The sequence below is a fragment of the Hipposideros armiger genome, unplaced genomic scaffold (assembly GCF_001890085.2).
Source record: "Hipposideros armiger isolate ML-2016 unplaced genomic scaffold, ASM189008v1 scaffold_739, whole genome shotgun sequence".
In the NCBI taxonomy this organism is placed as follows: Eukaryota; Metazoa; Chordata; class Mammalia; order Chiroptera; family Hipposideridae; genus Hipposideros; species Hipposideros armiger.
Window position 1 is genome coordinate 726,332 of NW_017732089.1, and position 18,001 is coordinate 744,332.

Here is an 18,001-nt window from a genome sequence, read left to right on the forward strand (position 1 = left end):
GCCCCTGTTGGGATCCCACATGAGGGCCAGTGACTCTGCACCCTCTACAGCTAAGATGGTGAACAACAGCTTGACCTGGAGCTGGGCTGCCTTGAGTCTCTGGCAGCGGCGTAGGCTGCAGTGTGGCTGGCTGGCAGCAGGCGTGAGCTTTGTGAGCCGCCGTGAGCGGCTGTCCAATGTCCAGCGAGCGACTGCCTCAGCCAAGAAGTGCAATGATGACATCAACATGGGCCAGTGAAGCAACATTCTCCACTACTAGACTCAAGAACAAAAGGACAGCAACTTGTCTGTTCCCCTCCCCCAATTCCCCAATAAAATCTTAAAAAATAAAAAATAAAAATAATAATCAATTTCAAAATCTAGTTTTCTTTGTTTTTTAAGTTCAAATTACAAATTGTTCTATTTTGAATCTAATAAAAATTTGAAAACATTACTTATTGTTTTTTGTTTTGTTTTGTTTTGTTTTTAAGATTTTTATTGGGGAATTGGGGGGATGGGAACAGTGCTGGGGAATTGGGGGAAGGGGAACAGACAAGTTGCTGTCGTTTTGTTCTTCAGTCTAGTTGTGGAGGACGTTGCTTCACTGGCCCAAGTTGGCACCATCATTGCGCTCTTCCCTGGCGAGGCAGATTAGTCGCCAGTCTCTGGACGGCTGCTCACAGCTACACACGGTAGCCCATGGCAACCCACTGCCACAGGGACTGCAGCCTACGCCGTCGCCGGCGACTCATGGCAGCCCAGCTCCAGGTTGAGCTGTTGTTCAGCATCTTAGCTGTAGAGGGCAGTGTCACTGGCCCTCATATGTGGGATCCGAACCGGGGCCCTCTGGCATCCCAAGCGAGTTCTTAACCATCGCGCCACTCGGCCGGCCTACTTATTGTTTTTCTTTAACTTCAACCTATAGATTTTGTTTGACTATATTATCGTAAAACAAATACAATGATCTTCATTTTGGGGGGGCATTTTTTTATTGTGGTAAAGCACACATAAAATTTATCGTCTTAGCCATTAAGCATTCAGTTCAGCGGTATTAAATATTCACACTATTGTGCAACCATCACCACCATCCCTATCCATAACTCTTCATCTTGAAAAACTGAAACTCTATACCTATTAAACAAAAGCTTCCCATTTCCCTCTCTCACCAGCCTCTGGTAAGCACCATTCTACTTTCTGTCTTTATGATTTTGACTATTCTAAGTACTTCATGTAACTGGGGTTATACAGTATTTGTCTTGCTGTGACTGGATTACTTCGCTTAGCATAGTATTCTCAAGGATCAACCATGTTGTAACATATTAAAGAATTTTCTTCCTTTTTAAGGGTGAATAATGTTCTATGATATGTATACACCACATGGGAACAGTGCTGGGGAATCGGGGAAGGGAACAGACAAGTTGCTGTCCTTTTGTTCTTCAGTTTGGTTGTGGAGGACGTCACTTCACTGGCCCAAGTTGGCACCATCATTGCTCTCTTCCAGGGTGAGGCAGATTGGTCGCCAGTCTCTGGATGGCTGCTCACAGCTACACACGGTAGCCCATGGCAACCCGCTGCAGCCTACGCTGTTGCCAGTGACCCACAGCAGCCCAGCTCCAGGTTGAGCTGTTATTCATCATCTTAGCTGCAGAGGGCAGTGTCACTGGCTCTCATGTGGGATCCCAACCAGGGCCCTGCTGCTCAGCTGGTGCTCCCAAGCGAGTTCTTAACCAGCTGAGCCACTCGGCCGGCCACTGTTTTCTTTTTTTTTGTTAGTAGCCAAAGATTTCCTCTTTGATCCATTGGTTGTTTAAAAGTTTGTTATTTAACATCCACAATTGTGTGAATTTTCCAGTTTTCCTTTTGTTATTATTTCTAACTTCGTCCTTTTGTAGTCAGATAAGATACTTATGTATGATATCTGTCTTTTAAAATCTATTGAGATTTCATTTATGGCCTAACATATGGTCTATCCTGGAAATGTTCATGTGCACTTGAGAAAAATCTGTATGCCAGTTTTGTTGGGTAGAGTGTGCCTACGTGTCAGTTAGTTTATTTTAATAAGTCCTCTATTTCATTACTTATATTCTGTCTAGTTGGTCATTATTTTAAGTAGGATATTGATGTCTGCAACTATTACTGTAGAACTATCTATTTCTTCCTTCAATTCTGTCAGTTTTTGCTTCATATATTTTGATGGTCTGTTAGTAGGAGTGTAAATGTTCATAATTGTTACAACCTCTTGCTATGTTGAACCTTTTATTAATATATACTGTCCGTTGGTTCTTGTAACATTTTTTATTTAAAGTCTATTTTGTCTGATACTAATATAGCAACCGCTGCTCTCTTTTGGTTACTATTTACATGGAACATCTTATTCCATTATTTCAAACTTGCAACCTGTTTGTGTCTTTGGATCTCTAATGATTCTTTTATAGACAGCATATAATTGGATCATGTGTTTTTATCCATTTTGCCAGTCTCTGTATTTTGATTAGAGTTTAATCCATTTACATATAAAGTAATTACCATAAGGAGGGATTTCTGTCATTGTGATTTTGTTTTCTATATGGCTTATAGCTTTTTGTCCCCCATTTTCTGCATTCCTGTCTTCTTTTCTGTTTAGTTGATTTTTGGTAGTGACATATTTACATTCCTAATTTCCTTTTTATCAAAATATGTTTTATAGCTTTTTGTGGTTACTATGGGGATTACATTTAATTCTAAGATTATAATACTCTAGTTTGAATGTATACCAGCTTATCTTAAATAACGTACACAAACTCTGCTCCTTTGCAGCTCCATCTTCTCCCCCTTTCAGTTGTTGATGTCACAAAATTACATTTTATACACTGTGTGTCCCAAAACATAAATTAATTATTTAAAATGCACTAGTCTCTTAAATTATGTAGAAAGTAAAATTTGGAGTCACAAACTAAAGTTATAGTAATATTAGCTTTTATACTAATAATTGTTTTTTTCTTTAAAGGCGTAGTTTCTTAAATCATGTAGAAAACAAAAACTGCAGTTACATACTACTCTTATAATACTACTTTTCGAATTGCCCATATATTTACCATTATTGAGATTTTATTTCTCCATATGGCTTTGAGTTACTGTCTAGTGTCCTTGCATTTTACCTTGCAGGACTCTTTTGAGCATTTCTTATGTGGCAGGTCTAGCACTCATAAACTCTTTCAACTTTTGTTTACCTGGCGATATCTTAATTTCTACTTCACATTAAAAAAATTTTTTATTGGGTAACAGCCATGGTCATTGGTTACACATTGCTTTCATGCTACAATGGTATAGTTGATTCTCTTAAGGAGGATGCAGCTCACAGTGGCCCATGCTCAAACTGGCAACCTTGGTGTTATCAGCACCACACTCTAACCAACTGAGCTAACCGGTCACCCCCTCTACTTCACTTTTTTTATTAAGATTTTATTGGGGAATTGGAGAAGGGGAATAGACAAGTTGCCGTCCCTTTTGTTCTTCAGTCTAGTTGTGAAGGACGTCGCTTCACTGGCCCATGTTGGCACCATCATTGTGCTCTTCCCGGCTGAGGCAGTCGCTCGCCGGCTCATGGCAGCTCACGAAAGTGCACGCCAGCTGCTGGCCAGCCCCACTGCAGCCTAAACCATCGCCAGCGACTCATGGCAGTCCAGCTCCAGGTCGCGCTGTTGTTCACCATCTTAGCTATAGATGGCGTAGCGTCACCGGCCCTAATGTGGGATTTTAACCGGGGCCCTGCTGCTCAGAGCTGGCACCCCAAGCCAACTCCCAACCAACGCAAATAAAAACCACAATGAGATACCACCTTACCCCGGTCAGAATGGCTATCATCAATAAGTCAACAAACAACAAATGCTGGTGAGGTTGTGGGGAAAAGGGAACCCTGGTGCACTGTTGGTGGGACTGCAGACTGGTGCAGCCACTGTGGAAATCAGTATGGAGGTATCTCAAAAAACTGGAAATGGAACTACCTTATGACCCAGCAATTCCACTCTTAGGTATTTATCCAGAAAAACCCAAGACATTAATCCGAAAAAATATATGCACCCCTATGTTCATTGCGGCGCTATTCACAATAGTTAAGACTTGGAAACAACCAAAATGCCCATCGGTAGACGACTGGAGTAAGAAACTATGGTACATTTACACAATGGAATATTACTCAGCTATAAAGAAGAAGGAAATAGTACCATTTGCAACTATATGGATGGAACTAGAGAACATTATGCTCAGTGAAATAAGGCAGTCAGAGAAAGACAAATACCATATGATCTCACTTATACATGGATTCTAAAAAACTGAATAAATGAGAAATGTAAACAGAAATAGTCTCAGAAATACAGAGGAAAAACTGAGGGTTGCTAGTTGGGCGGGGGTGGGGATGAAGGAGAAGGGGAAAGGATGAGACAATACAAATTGGTAACTACAATATGGCCTCAGGGATAGAAAAAACAGTCTGGGGAATATAATCAATAATGTAAATATTTTTTAGGGGACCAGATGGACTCATGTCTTGTTAGGGAGACTACTTCATAGTCAGTGTAGAGGCCTGACCACCGCACTGTATTTCTGAAGCTGATGTTGAATAATATTGTATGTCAATTATAATTATATATACATATAGTCACGGGATGTGGAGTAGGTGTGGGAATGGAATCAATGGAATTGTAATAGATAAGCATGATATCGGGGGTGGGAGGGCAGTAGATGGGGGAGGAGGGTTGTTTCTGTGTGAAGGGTGAAAAGGATAACTATTGCATTGTTCTGTACATCTGAAACTAACAATAAACACACACACACACACACACACACACACACACAGACCCACAAAAAACTCCCAACCAACGCACCACTCGGCTGGCCCTCTACTTCACTTTTGAAGAACAGTTTTGCTAGACGTTGTATTCTTTTTTGATAATTTTTTTTTCTTTTAATGCTTTGGATGTGTTGGCCCACTATCTTCTGGCCTCCAAAGTTTCTGATGAGAAATCTGCCAGTTTTCTTGTTGAGCATTCCTTGTTTGTGATGACTTGCTTTTCTCTTGCTGCTTTCAAGATTCTCTCTTTGTTTTTGACTTTTAAAAGTTTGATTATAATGTGTCTCTGTAGGGTCTCTGAGTTCATCTTACTTGGAGTTCTATAAGCTTTTTGGATATTTATATTCATGTATTTCAGCAAATTTGGGAAGTTTTCAGCCATTATTTCTTCAGATATTTTCTCTGCCCCTTTGTTTCTCTTTTGCCCTTTCTGGGACTCTCCTGATATGTATGTTGATCTTCTAGATGATGTCCCAACAGGTCCATTGGGCTCTGTTTGCTTTTCTTCCATCTTTTTTTTCTTCTTTTCTCTCCTGTTTCTCAGACTTGATAATTTGTCCTACCTTCAAGTTTGCTGATTCTTTCTTCTGGCTGCTCAAATTTGCCTCTGAATTTCTCTAGTAAATTTTTCATTTCAGTTATGTTCTTTTCAGCGCCAGAATTTCTTTTTGGTTTCTTTTTAGGTTTTCTATCTCTTTATTGATATTTCCATTTTGTTCACACGTTTTCTTGACTTTCTCCACATCTTTCTTTTATTTTTATTTATTTATTTATTTAAGATTTTTATTGGGGAATTGGGGGGATGGGAACAGTGCTGGGGAATTGGGGGAAGGGGAACAGACAAGTTGCTGTGCTTTTGTTCTTCAGTCTAGTTGTGGAGGACGTTGCTTCACTGGCCCAAGTTGGCACCATCATTGCGCTCTTCCCGGGCGAGGCAGATCAGTCGCCGGCTTCTGGACGGCCGCTCACTGTGGCTGCTGGCCGCTCACGCTGGCTGCTGGCTACACATAGTAGCCCATGGCAACCCCCTGCCACAGGGGCTGCAGCCTACGCCGTCGCAGGCGACTCACGGCAGCCCAGCTCCAGGTTGAGCTGTTGTTCAGCATCTTAGCTGTGGAGGGCAGTGTCACTGGCCCTCATATGTGGGATCCGAACCGGGGCCCTCTGGCATCCCAAGCCAGTTCTTAACCAACACGCCACTCGGCCGGCCCCACATCTTTCTTTTATTATAGAAAGACACATGCCTGGCTGTTGCTTCAGTTTGGCCTTTCTACCTTTCAAATCTCACACACAATTTTCTTGTGGTGAGCCCCAACCTATAACCATACAGGGAGTGATTTCCAAGAAATGTGGTTTCATCTTATCTAACCTGACATAGTAAAAAGTCACCATGTTATTCCAAACATTCCTGAAGTTAAAAGAATACCTGTCCACTAAGGGAACAGTTTTACTATCTCAAGTGGACAATGTATGAGCATGATCTGTGATTATTATCCCAAGAAGGCTAAAGTTATCTATTTACCAGAGATTTGAGGCTAGGATGCCACACCTGTGGCCCATATACATCTAGGTGGTACACTAAATTCCCTTAAATGTTTTGAACTATATAAATTTGATGTTTTTTATTTTGTCTAAGTCCATACCCTTCTGATGGGTTTAGATTTGCATCCTGACTTCTGGATCAAAATTATACTCTTATTAGAGTACAAGGAAGTCTAGGATCCCCACCCAAGCCGCAGCTACTCTTGGTAACTCAGCCTAAGTGAATACTGGGTCTTTTCTTATTCTTCATGTCTGAGTGTGTCACAACTCTAGCGATATTTTAGTGACATCCTCTGCATACCTGTGCAAGGCTCTGCTCCCAACCCTGAAATCATGCTAATGATTCTGAGCACTGAGTGAGGACCCTGCAGGGTCCCAGGAGTAATCCCTGGAGTGGAGAGCAGAAGCGTGTGTGCTGCACTCACCCAGGATCAGGATCTTGACAATTCAAATGACACATCCAGGGCATACCCCAAGGAGGAATGTGGGGCTCAGAGTCACCTCTAGAGAGAGGACTGAAGTCAGCAAGAACCATACACAAACTTTGCACACAAAAAGAGCACTGAGTCCCCCCAGAGGACAGTGGGTGTGGGTAGAAGGGCTTTGGGGCCAATTGTATAACCAGGAGCTTCAAGCTTTGGCTCAGTGGGAAGAAGCTTCTCTGCTCTTCAGTCAGTGCTTAATTTGAATGGAGGCAGGATGCTTGGTGTTCCGTCATTCTGGGCTTTGGGTGCCCCCTTGTGGCAGAATAGTGATTATGGTTTTCGGAGGATTCCATGCCGTCTCAGGAGCCCAATGTTTTGGCTCCAAGGCCGTTATAACTATTAAAACATAAGGACAGAGGTGCCAGGCGTCTGAAATCCCCTGAAAGCTCTCCTGCGTCTGCAGAGCAGGCTGTATTTCAGCGAGTCTCAGGGATTTGGGGAAGCCCCTCTGGGAGGGCCGCTGATACGGGCAGAGGGACTCCAATCTGTAGCTGTTGAGGAACCTGTCTTTACTATAACCCAAAAGAATCACCAGAGCATTATCTGATCTTAAAAGCCCCTGTATTTTCCAGGCTATTTTATCCCATACTCTAAACCAGTGGATCCTTACTTAACGTTTTTGGGGTCAAGGGGCATCTCTGAGAATCTGAAGAAAGCTGTTGATCTTCCTTTAGAAAATGCGCAGGCACACAATATGGTGAATAGAATTTCGGGGAGATAGTGAACCCTGTAGGGATCCGGGGACCCATATAGTTTGTAGAAGCGCCCACTCTGGATTCCTGCTTCTGTTAGTGTCTCAGAGGCTTGATGCCCTCAAATAAATTTGCTGCCCTTCTGAGGAGATTGAAGTGTCCACTTAATGACAAGATCTCTGGAGAGGGAGGAAAAACAGGGTAAAATTTCTTCTCATGAAAGAAGTGACATTAGCCTCAAAGAGGCTAAAGAGCTGCCTTGTGTTGAAAACAGCCTTTCCTTTTGGGAAAATATCTGAGAAGGACACATAGAAATAGATAATTCACATAATGAAGTGAAAGACTGGTCACTCTCTGGAAGGGTTTCCTAAAGCAATTCCTCTTAAATTCTACTTCAGATGGTCTGAAGTGTCTCTGAAAGATTTCCAGAGGCAAGGCAAAATATTTAAGAGATTCAAAAAACTCACACTGGTCTGCTTCTAGAAGAAAAGTTAAATTGATCCATGTCCCTTTAAGATTCATCTTTAAAAGGATTTTCTTTTGGTTGGTTGCTATTCATTTGCTCACCAAATATTTACTCACTGTATATTGGAAAAGATAATTTTAGAGTTAGCAAAAACTTTAGGCATCTTTTATCTGATTCCTTTATTCTCAGACAAGCAACTTGAGGACCAGAGAGGTAATAAAATGTCACTCATTTATTCATTCATTCATTCAAGCTTATTGATCACTTCCTACGTGTCAGGGCTTTGTATGAGGAATAAAAGAGGAAAAACACTGAGAATAATCTCATGGAATAGAGCAGTATGTATGCAAACAATCATAATTAAGTAAAGATAATTGCTTTAATGGAAGCTATTCAAAAAATAGGGGAAGCTTAGCAGGAAAGCCAACTCCATCTGCTAGAGCAAGATCACTTCACAGAGGCGGTAGTATGTGAGCCACATAATGGATGAGAAGGGGTTTGCTAGGTGGCTAGCTGTGTTTGTTCCAGGCTTTGGAAATGGTATGCAGGCTAGTCAATGCAATATGGTGCCAGGCCAAGGGATGAGTGGGTCCTGAAATGCATCCTGCATTCCACTGGGAGGAAGAGGCACTGTTTTCTAATTTGCATGAAGGCACAGTATAGGTTGACAGTCCTGAATGTGGGCAAAGATAGAGAAATGTACAAGAGGGTGTATTCTGAGATCTATTAGTTCTGAGAACTATTAGCTCAGATCGCTAGTGTAAAACCGCAGAGTGGGAGGTGATGAGTCTGGACAGGTAAGTGAGGCCAAGTCATGCAGGGCTTTGTCTATGACCATAACACCAGCAGTGGTAATGTTGAGAATGGAACCTCGGTGCCTTCCTTCCAGACCATTACTCTTTCTGCAGCACCAAATTGTCTCTAATTAGGTGCTGGTGAGGATACAGTGAGGAATATGCACAGGCCTTGCCCTTAGGATTTACAATCAGGGAAGAGTACGCCACCTACGGACAAAGAGTAGTAACAGTGAAATGGGATAAGTAGCAAACAGAGAAGGAGCGCAGGGCACAAAAAAAAGTCAGCACCCAGAAGGGATTTGTCTCAGGCCACATGCCCTAAGCCAGGATCCAAAGTCATGGCTGTCTGACTTCAAAGCCTTAAAAATGCCCACACTCTTTTTTTTTTTTTTAAGATTTTATTGGGGATTTGGGGGAGGGGAACAGCGTTGGGGAATGGGGAAGAGGAACAGACAGGTAGACAAATTGCTGTTTTTGTTCTTCAGGCTAGTTGTGGAGGACATTGCTTCACTGGCCCATGTTGGTATGATCATTGTGCTCTTCCCGGGTGAGGCAATCAGTCGCCGGTCATTGGTCGGCCACTCACAGTGGCTCCTCGCAGCTCACACCAGCTGCCGGCCGCTCATGCTGGCTGCCAGCCACTCACAGCAGCCCAGCTCCAGGTTGAGCTGTTGTTCACCATCTTAGCTGTAGAGGGCGAGCGTCACTGGCCCTCAATGTGGGATCCGAACCACAGCCCTGCTGCTCAGAGCTGGCGTCCCAAGCCAGCTCTTAACCAGCTGAGCCACTCGGCCGGCCCTGCCCACAGTCTTTAATTCAACAATTCCACGTCTTGGAATCTAGTCTAGGAAAATAAATGAAGATGTGTGCAAAGATTTAGCTATAGGGATGATCTGTGAAAAATTTTTTATAATAGCAAAAAAATTTTTTATTTTAGAGAAAACACTCTAAATGTCCAACAAAAGATTTTGGGTAGTAGTATTGTATTACAAATGATGGAATGTAAAATATGCAGAAGCACCTGAAAAGAGCTTGATTTTTTTCTGTTAAAAGAAGCTGATATTTGTTTTGAGATATAATTGACATACAATAAAACACGTAGTTCTTAAGTGCACAGTTGGATAATTTTGACAATCATATATACCCATATAACCACCATTCCAATAAAATATTTCCATCACTCCATGAGTTCCCTTTGCAATCTACTCGTATTTCCCCCACATCACCAAATACAACCATTGTTCTAATTTTTATCACCAAAGATTAGTTGCAACAGGAACTCTCATTCATTGTTGGTGGGAATGCAACGTGGTATAGCCAATTTGGAAGGTGGTTTGGCCATTTCTTACAAAGCTAAACACAGTCTTACCATGTGTTCCAGTAATTGCATACATCGGTATTTACCCAAATAAGTTGAAAACTTATGTTTCCACAAAAACCTGCACACTTACGTTGTAGCAGCTTTATTCATACTTGCCCAGAATTGGAAGTAATCAAGATATCCTTCTATAGGCGAATGGATAAATCAACTGTAGTACATCCATACAATGAAATATTATTCTGCAATAAAAACAAGTGAGCTATCAAGCCATGAAAAAACATGGAACCTTAAATGCATATTGTTAAGTGAAGCTGTTTTGAAAAGTCTACATATTGTGTGATTCGAACTATATGACACTCTGGAAAAAGTAAAAGTATAAAGACAGTTAAAAGATCAGTGGTGGGCTGGCCGAGTGGCTCAGTTGGTTAAGAGCTCACTCAAGAGTTTGAGCTCTGAGCAACAGAGGTTCGGGTTCCAGCCCGAGCTGAGCAGCCGCTGAGCTGCCAACAGGTGGCGGGATGGCTCAGCTAAAACAAAACAAAACAAAACAAAAAAATCAGTGGTTGCCAGGGGCTTAGGGAGAGGAAGGGAGGTAAAATACAGGGTTTTTTAGGGCAGTGAAACTACTCTGATATTATGATGGTGGATACATGACATACATTTGTCAAAACCCACAGACAGTACAGCAAGAAGAGTGAACTTTAATGTAAATGATGGACTTTGGTTAGTAATAATGTATCAGTATTGGTTCATTAGTTGTAACACATTTACCACACTCATCCGGGATATTAGGGGAGCCTGTGTGTGTGGAGGAGGACAAAAAGTATGTGGAAACTCTGTACTTCCTGTGCAGTTTTTCTGTAAACTTAAGCTCTAAGAAATACAGCCTGTTAATTCAAACCAAACCAAACCACATTTCCTTAATTTCACGTCCCACTCTAGCTATTGTCATTTCTCTCCTCCTTTTATAGCTAAACTTCTTGAGTTGTCTAAGTAATACTGAAAATAATAACTTACATTTATTGAATGCTTACTGTGTGATAAGCACTTTATATAAATTGTTACATTTACTCCTCATAACAGTCCTATTGCATTGGTATTATTTTTTATAGATTTGTCCCCTGAGGTGTAAAAAGTTTGAGTAACTTGGCCAACTTTACATTGTCAGTAAGCAGTGGAACAAGTGTTTGAGAACAGGCTGCTGGACCTTAGAGGTAGTGCTTAAACTGCTCTACTCAAGAGCTCCATTTTTTTGCTGCGATCTCACCATTGCATAGCTCTATGGGCAGCATTATACTGTACTCTGTGTAAGTGGTGCCTCCTGGGGCATCATTTGGAGGATGCCTTCTGGAGTTGTGCTGTGTGGTAGCTCTGCTTTCCTTCCACCCAGCCTTCGTATCACTCGGTCCCCATCTCTTCAGTGGATCTACTCTTGCTAAGGTCAGTAATTACATTTTAATAATTCCTATGGACAATTTTCAGTCTTCATCTTATTTGACCTCTCTCCAACGTTTGACATAGTTGACCACTCCCTTCTTCTTAACACATTTTATTTTTCTATACATCATGTTTCCTTGGTTTCTTCCTATTTCTTTGACTATTCCTTCTCAGTCTCCTTTGCCAGCCTTTCTTCCTCTGCCTGACAATTAAATGTGGGAGTTTCACAGGGCCTTAGGCCTTCTTCTCTTGTCACCCTCATATACTCTACAGGTGACCTTATCTACTATGCTTCACTTACCACCTATATATATCAAGGACTCCCAAATTTGTCTTTAATCGATTCGGCACCAGCATTTGATTGTCTCACAGGTACCTCATATTCAAAATGCTCAAAACTGAATTCTTCAGGTCCTTCACCATACTTAATCCAAACCTGTTCCCTATAATTTTACTTTATGTGTGGAATACACATCCTAGCTGAAGATTGCATAGGTGCATATGTACAGTTTAATGAGTAATTATAAGGTGAAATGACTATGTCATTACCACCTAGCTCAAGAGATGGAGCATTATTGGATGTTCATAAGTCATCCATGTGCCCCTCACTGATCATAATCAACTTCCTTCTTTCTAGAGCAGTGATTATACAGTTTTTGGTGATTATCATTTCTTTGGTTTTTGTTATATTAGTTTCAACTCTTATGTATGCATTCCTAAACAATGTAGTTTAGTTTTTTTAAACTTTATATCACACTGTATATCTTCTTTTCTATCTTGCTTCTTTTTCTCAAAAAAGTGATTTTGAGATTCATGCATATTGCCAAGTTTCACTGTAGTTCATCCATTCTCACTACTATATAACATTCCATGGTGTGACTATTACCATTATTTATATTGGGTTTATTTCCAGTTTTTGGAACTGGAATTATGAACACTGCTTTTATTGACCCTATTGTACATGTATCTTGGTAATTATATGCATGAATTTTCCTGGGTACATACCCCGGGGTGGACTTGCAGAGGGCCATAGAGTATAGTCAGCTTTACTGGCTGATGCCAAACTGATTTCCAAAGTGATTAAACCAGTTTACACTTCCTGGACATTATGTGAGAGTCCCGGTTGCGCCACACACTTAGCAACATTTAGTATTATGCGCTGTCAGAGTTTTGATTTTTTGCCAACCTGGTGGATGTGGTTTTATTTGTATTTCTCTGATGTCTATTGAGGTGAGCACCTTTTTATGTGTTTATTAGCCATTTGGGTTTCCTTTTTGGCGAAATGAGGGCTTAAGCTTTTGCCACTTGTATGTTTGGGTTTTCACTGTCTCTTAGATTTTTTTTTTTTTTTTTTTAAGCTGAGCCATCCTGCTACCTGTTGGCAGCTCAGCGGCAACTCAGCTCAGGCTGGACATCGAACCGCTGTTGCTCAGAGCTCACACTCTTGCGCGAGCTCTTAACCAACTGAGCCACTCGGCCGGCCCTCTTAGATTTCTTACTATCTTGTCATTTCTGGTGTTTGTCCATGATTTTAAAAATGTATCCATTATTTTTAGTTTCTTTCAGCCAGAGGTTTGGACTGAGAAACCTACTCTGTTATTACTGGAAACTGGAAGGTCTCTATTTTTTTTTTTTAAGTATTTTTAATGAAATATTTCTGGCATGTAGAAAACTGTAGGTAATAATATAACTAATCATACATGTAACCATGACTCACTTAAAAAAAGAAACATTGTGTATAAAATTGATGCTCTTTGTATATCCCTTTCCCCTCTCTTCCCAGAAGTAGCTAATATCCTAAATTTAGTGTCATCATTTTCATGTATATTTTAATCATTTTCTACAAATATCTCCATTATCTATATATGATATTTTACTTGTCTCTTAATTTCATAAAAATGGTATTAAACCTCACCAGTAGTCATAAAAATACATATTAAAATAACAAGATACTATTTCATGTTTTTACTAATTGTTTTTTTTTAGACGCATCTCTCTCTCTCATACATATATATCATATGCCATATATCAACATGGGTGAATTTAAAATACACTGTGTTTTGTTGTGTATAATGCACACTTTTTTGCCCAAATTTGTGAGAGAAAATTAAGGATGCGCATTATACATGGGTGGTACAAGTTCTGTATCTATATAAATGTTTTCAATGCTTTTATTTATGCTTATGAGTTAAAAGTGTAACTCTAGAAATCAATAACGATATCCATATGCAAAATAATACCCTGGAATATGATAATCGGTTTTGTTGAATTTATGACGAACTTGCAACAACGAAGAGATCTTGGCCTTTTATGATGCGTAAATATCATAAATTTGTTACTGGTACATAAAATTTCTTGTATCTTGTATCTGTTCTTGTGTTTTGTAATTATTTGGTACATAAAATTTCTTGTACCACAATATGTTAAAAAATAAATGCTAAAATTCCTTTATAATACAAAAAAAAGTATCTAAATGTAAACAAATAAAAATTTGAATTAAAAAATTAAAACAAAAGATTTTTTCCCTGGAAGTTTGGACCAAAAACATGGGTGCGCATTATACACAGCAAAATACGGTGTGTGTATATATATATATATATATATATATATATATATATATATATATTACATGTACTGTTGACCGTTGAACAACATGCTTTTGAATTGCACAGATCCACTTATACATGGGCTTTTTTTCAATAAATACAGTCGGCCCTTTGTATCTGTGGGATTCACACCTGCAGAGTTGAATCTGTGGATGCGAAGGGCAGACTGTAGAGTGAAACGCTATATGAATAGGTGGAGATTTACTGCTTAGGGGTTGGTGCCCCTAAACTCCACATTGTTCAAAGGTCAAATGTGTATATGTATAAATACAATACCATAGTAAAAATGAAAGACCCAAAGTTAAATGCATCAACAAGAACTAAAGTTACATGTATCAACATGGGTAAATGTAGCTTTAGGTCTTTCATTTTTACTATGGTATTGTATTTATTACATTATATAAATATATCCTATTGCAGTAAGTCCCCGACTTACGAACGAGTTCTGTTCAGGAGAACATTCGTAAGTCAGATTTGTTCATAAGTCCAACAATGTGAGTCTTATACATCTTTGACACAAATATAAAATGTAAAGCCAATTGTTGAATGATTCATGTTATAAGAACGAGTGACATCTACCATCTTTTTGCCTCGGTCCAATCTCTCAATTATTTTCACTTTTATTTCCATGGTTTTGGTTTGCGCTTCCTAGCAGTCCCTTCCACATCACCACCGTTCATATCTGTGAAAGTTTGCAACTCGAATGTTTGTAAGTCAGGGAGTTACTGTATATATATCCATTCTGTTGATGGACATTTATATGGTTTTCACTTTTTTTTTAATCTGAGCCATCCTGCCACCTGTTGGCAGCTCAACGGCTGCTCAGCTCGGGCCGGGCATCGAAACGCTGTTGCTCAGAGCTCAAACTCTTGAGCGAGCTCTTACCCAACTGAGCCACTCGGCCGGCCCTTGGTTTTCACTTTTTAACTATTACAAAACAATTCCTAAAGCAACATTCTTGTATATGTTTCTTTGTGCATGTGAACAAGAGTTTCTCTAGATTACAGACCTAGAAATGAAATGTGCATCGCATGTAAGGATTTGTAGCTTCTGGTTTTGCAAAATATGGCCAAATTGCTTTCCAAAATGATTGATTATATTCTCATTAGCAATGTGTGAGAGCTCCTGTTGCTCCAAATCCTTGTCAATTCTTGGTATCATCAGATTTGTTAATTTTTGCTGAATCTGATATGTGTGAAATAGTATCTTGTTATTTTAATATGTATTTTCATGACTACTGGTGAGGTTGAGCCTCTTTTTCAAAAAAAATTTTTTTTGGCATTGTTTTCGTTATTAGTGAGTTTCCAATTCATATTCTTTGCCTGTTTTTCTATCAGATTGTTTTCTTACTGATTTTTTTTTTAACATTCTGGATAGTAATTCCTTGTCAGCTATATGAATTGTAAATATCTTCTCCCAGTCTGTCCTTTGTTTATAGTGTCTTTCAATGGACAGAAGTTTTACATTTTGACATAATCAAATTTATTAATTCTTCATAATTTTCTAGTTCAGCAAATGACATCACCACCCATTCAGTTGCTCAAGCCAGAAATTTGGGAGTTATCCTGTCTGCTCCCTCTCCCTAATTTCCCACATCCAATCAGTTAGCAAGTTTTCTTTATTCTACTCCCCACATATCTGTAGAATCCATCTTCTTTTCATCCCCACTGCCACCAGCCTTGCCCAGGTGACAATTTTCTCCTTCATGAATGACAGCAACAGGCTCCACTTACCAGGGGTTCCACTCCTTCCTCTCGTTACTGCCTAATCCATTATCCCCGTTTTAGTCAGAGTAGCATTTTAAAGTCATGGATCTGATCGTTTCATTCCTCTGCTTTAAAACACTTTAGTGGACCACTTCTGATCCAAACTGAAATCTTGTCAAGAGAGTTGCTCCCATCTGTACAACAAGAAAATAGCTGAAAAAACTGCACATGAATGACTTTTCTAGATCTCAGGAGAGAACTGAGATCACAGGATAAACAATTAACATGAATATAGAAATAGACAGGCACCTACAGGGAGAAATAGGTCCTGAACATTGACATACTTGAGAAAGAGGATTAAACTAGAAATTTTAAACAAATTAATAAAGGCCTATTATGGGTTCTTGAGAGAGTGTGGAGCCAAGGGGAGCTGCAGACATAGAGAGGTTTGCACTCTTTTTCAGGCTTTTCCTTCACGAATCTCACCAACCACCCATAGGAAAATAGGGAAAATACAGGAGGATTTCGAGAATGTCCCCCATCCCCAACCTCTGTGGTACTGGCTGGCTGCAGGGATTAGACAGCAGCCACTGTCAAAACTCCACCCCTCTGAGATAAGACTTAATCTGCATGAGGAAGGTCATTAAAAGCCACAGGCTGAGGCACTGATGGAAACCCGCTGAAGAAAAAAAAAACCCCTTCCCTCAAGGGAGGACATGAATACTTGCTAGGCCCAGAAATATATACACCTGGAGAAGAAGCAAAACACTTGTGAAGACCACACCCTCAAGACTCAGGTTTGTAGAGCCTACCTAAGACTGCGGCTTAATTATAACACTAGAGAATACATATCCTCTTCTTTGAATGTACTGCTACAAGATCCTTATACTACACATGAAGTAGTATAATACTATTTGAAGGTGGACTCAAGTATTTTTTTATTATAGTTGGCATGCAGTAGTTTATTAGTTTCAGTTGTACAATATAGTGATTCATCATTTATATGCCTTGTGATGTGATCATCACACTAAACCTAGTAACCATCTGTCACCATGCAAAGTTATTACAATGTTATTGACTATATTCCCTGTGCTGTACATTACATCTCCATGGCTTATTTATTTTATAACTGGAAGTTTGTAGCTCTTAGTCCTCTTCACCTTTTTCACCCATCCCCTCACCCTCCCTCCCTCTGGCAACCATGAGTTTTTTCTCCGTTTCTATGAGTCTGTTTTTGTTTTGTTTTGCTTGTTTGTTTGTTTTAGATTCCACATATGAGTGAAATCATGTGGTATTTGTCTTTCTCTGTTTGACTTATTTCACTTAGCATAATAACCTCTAGGTCCATTCATGTTGTTGCAAATGACAAGATTTCATTCTTTTTTATGGCTGAGTAATATTGCAGTGTGTGTGTGTGTGTGTGTGTGTGTGTGTGTGTGTGTGTGTGTGTGTGTGTGTATCATACCTTATTTATCCATTTATCTATTAATGGACACCTAGGTTGCTTCCATATCTTGACTATTGTAAATAATGCTATAATGAACATAGGGACATATATATCTTTTTGAATTAGTGTTTTTGTTTTCTTTGGATAAATACCCAGAAGTGGAATTGCTGGGTTGTATGTTAGTTCTATTTCTAATTTTTTGAGGAACCTCCGCACTGTTTTCCATAGTGGCTGCACAAATTTACAGTTCAACCAAAAGTATACAAGGGTTCCCTTTCTCCACATCCTCGCCAACACTTATTATTTGTTAACTTTTTTATAATACCCATTCTGATGGTGTGAGGTGATAACTCATTGTGGTTTTGATTTACGTCTCCCTGATGATTAGTGATGTTGAGCATCTTTTCATATGTCTGTTGGCCCTCTGTATGTCTTCTTTGGAGAAATGGACTCAAGTATTTAAAAATATATACTTTATACCCTAGGACAACCATTAAAAAGGTTAAAAAAAGGTACAAATAGTAAATCAATGGAGGTGTAAAGAGTAAGTCATAAAATACACTTAATTAAACCCAGAGAATGAAGAAAAAGAGGAAAAAAGAAACAAAATGGAACAAATAAAAAACAGCAAATAAGATGACATTTTTTGGGCCGGCTGAGTGGCTCAGTTGGTTAAGAGCTCGCTCAAGAGTTTG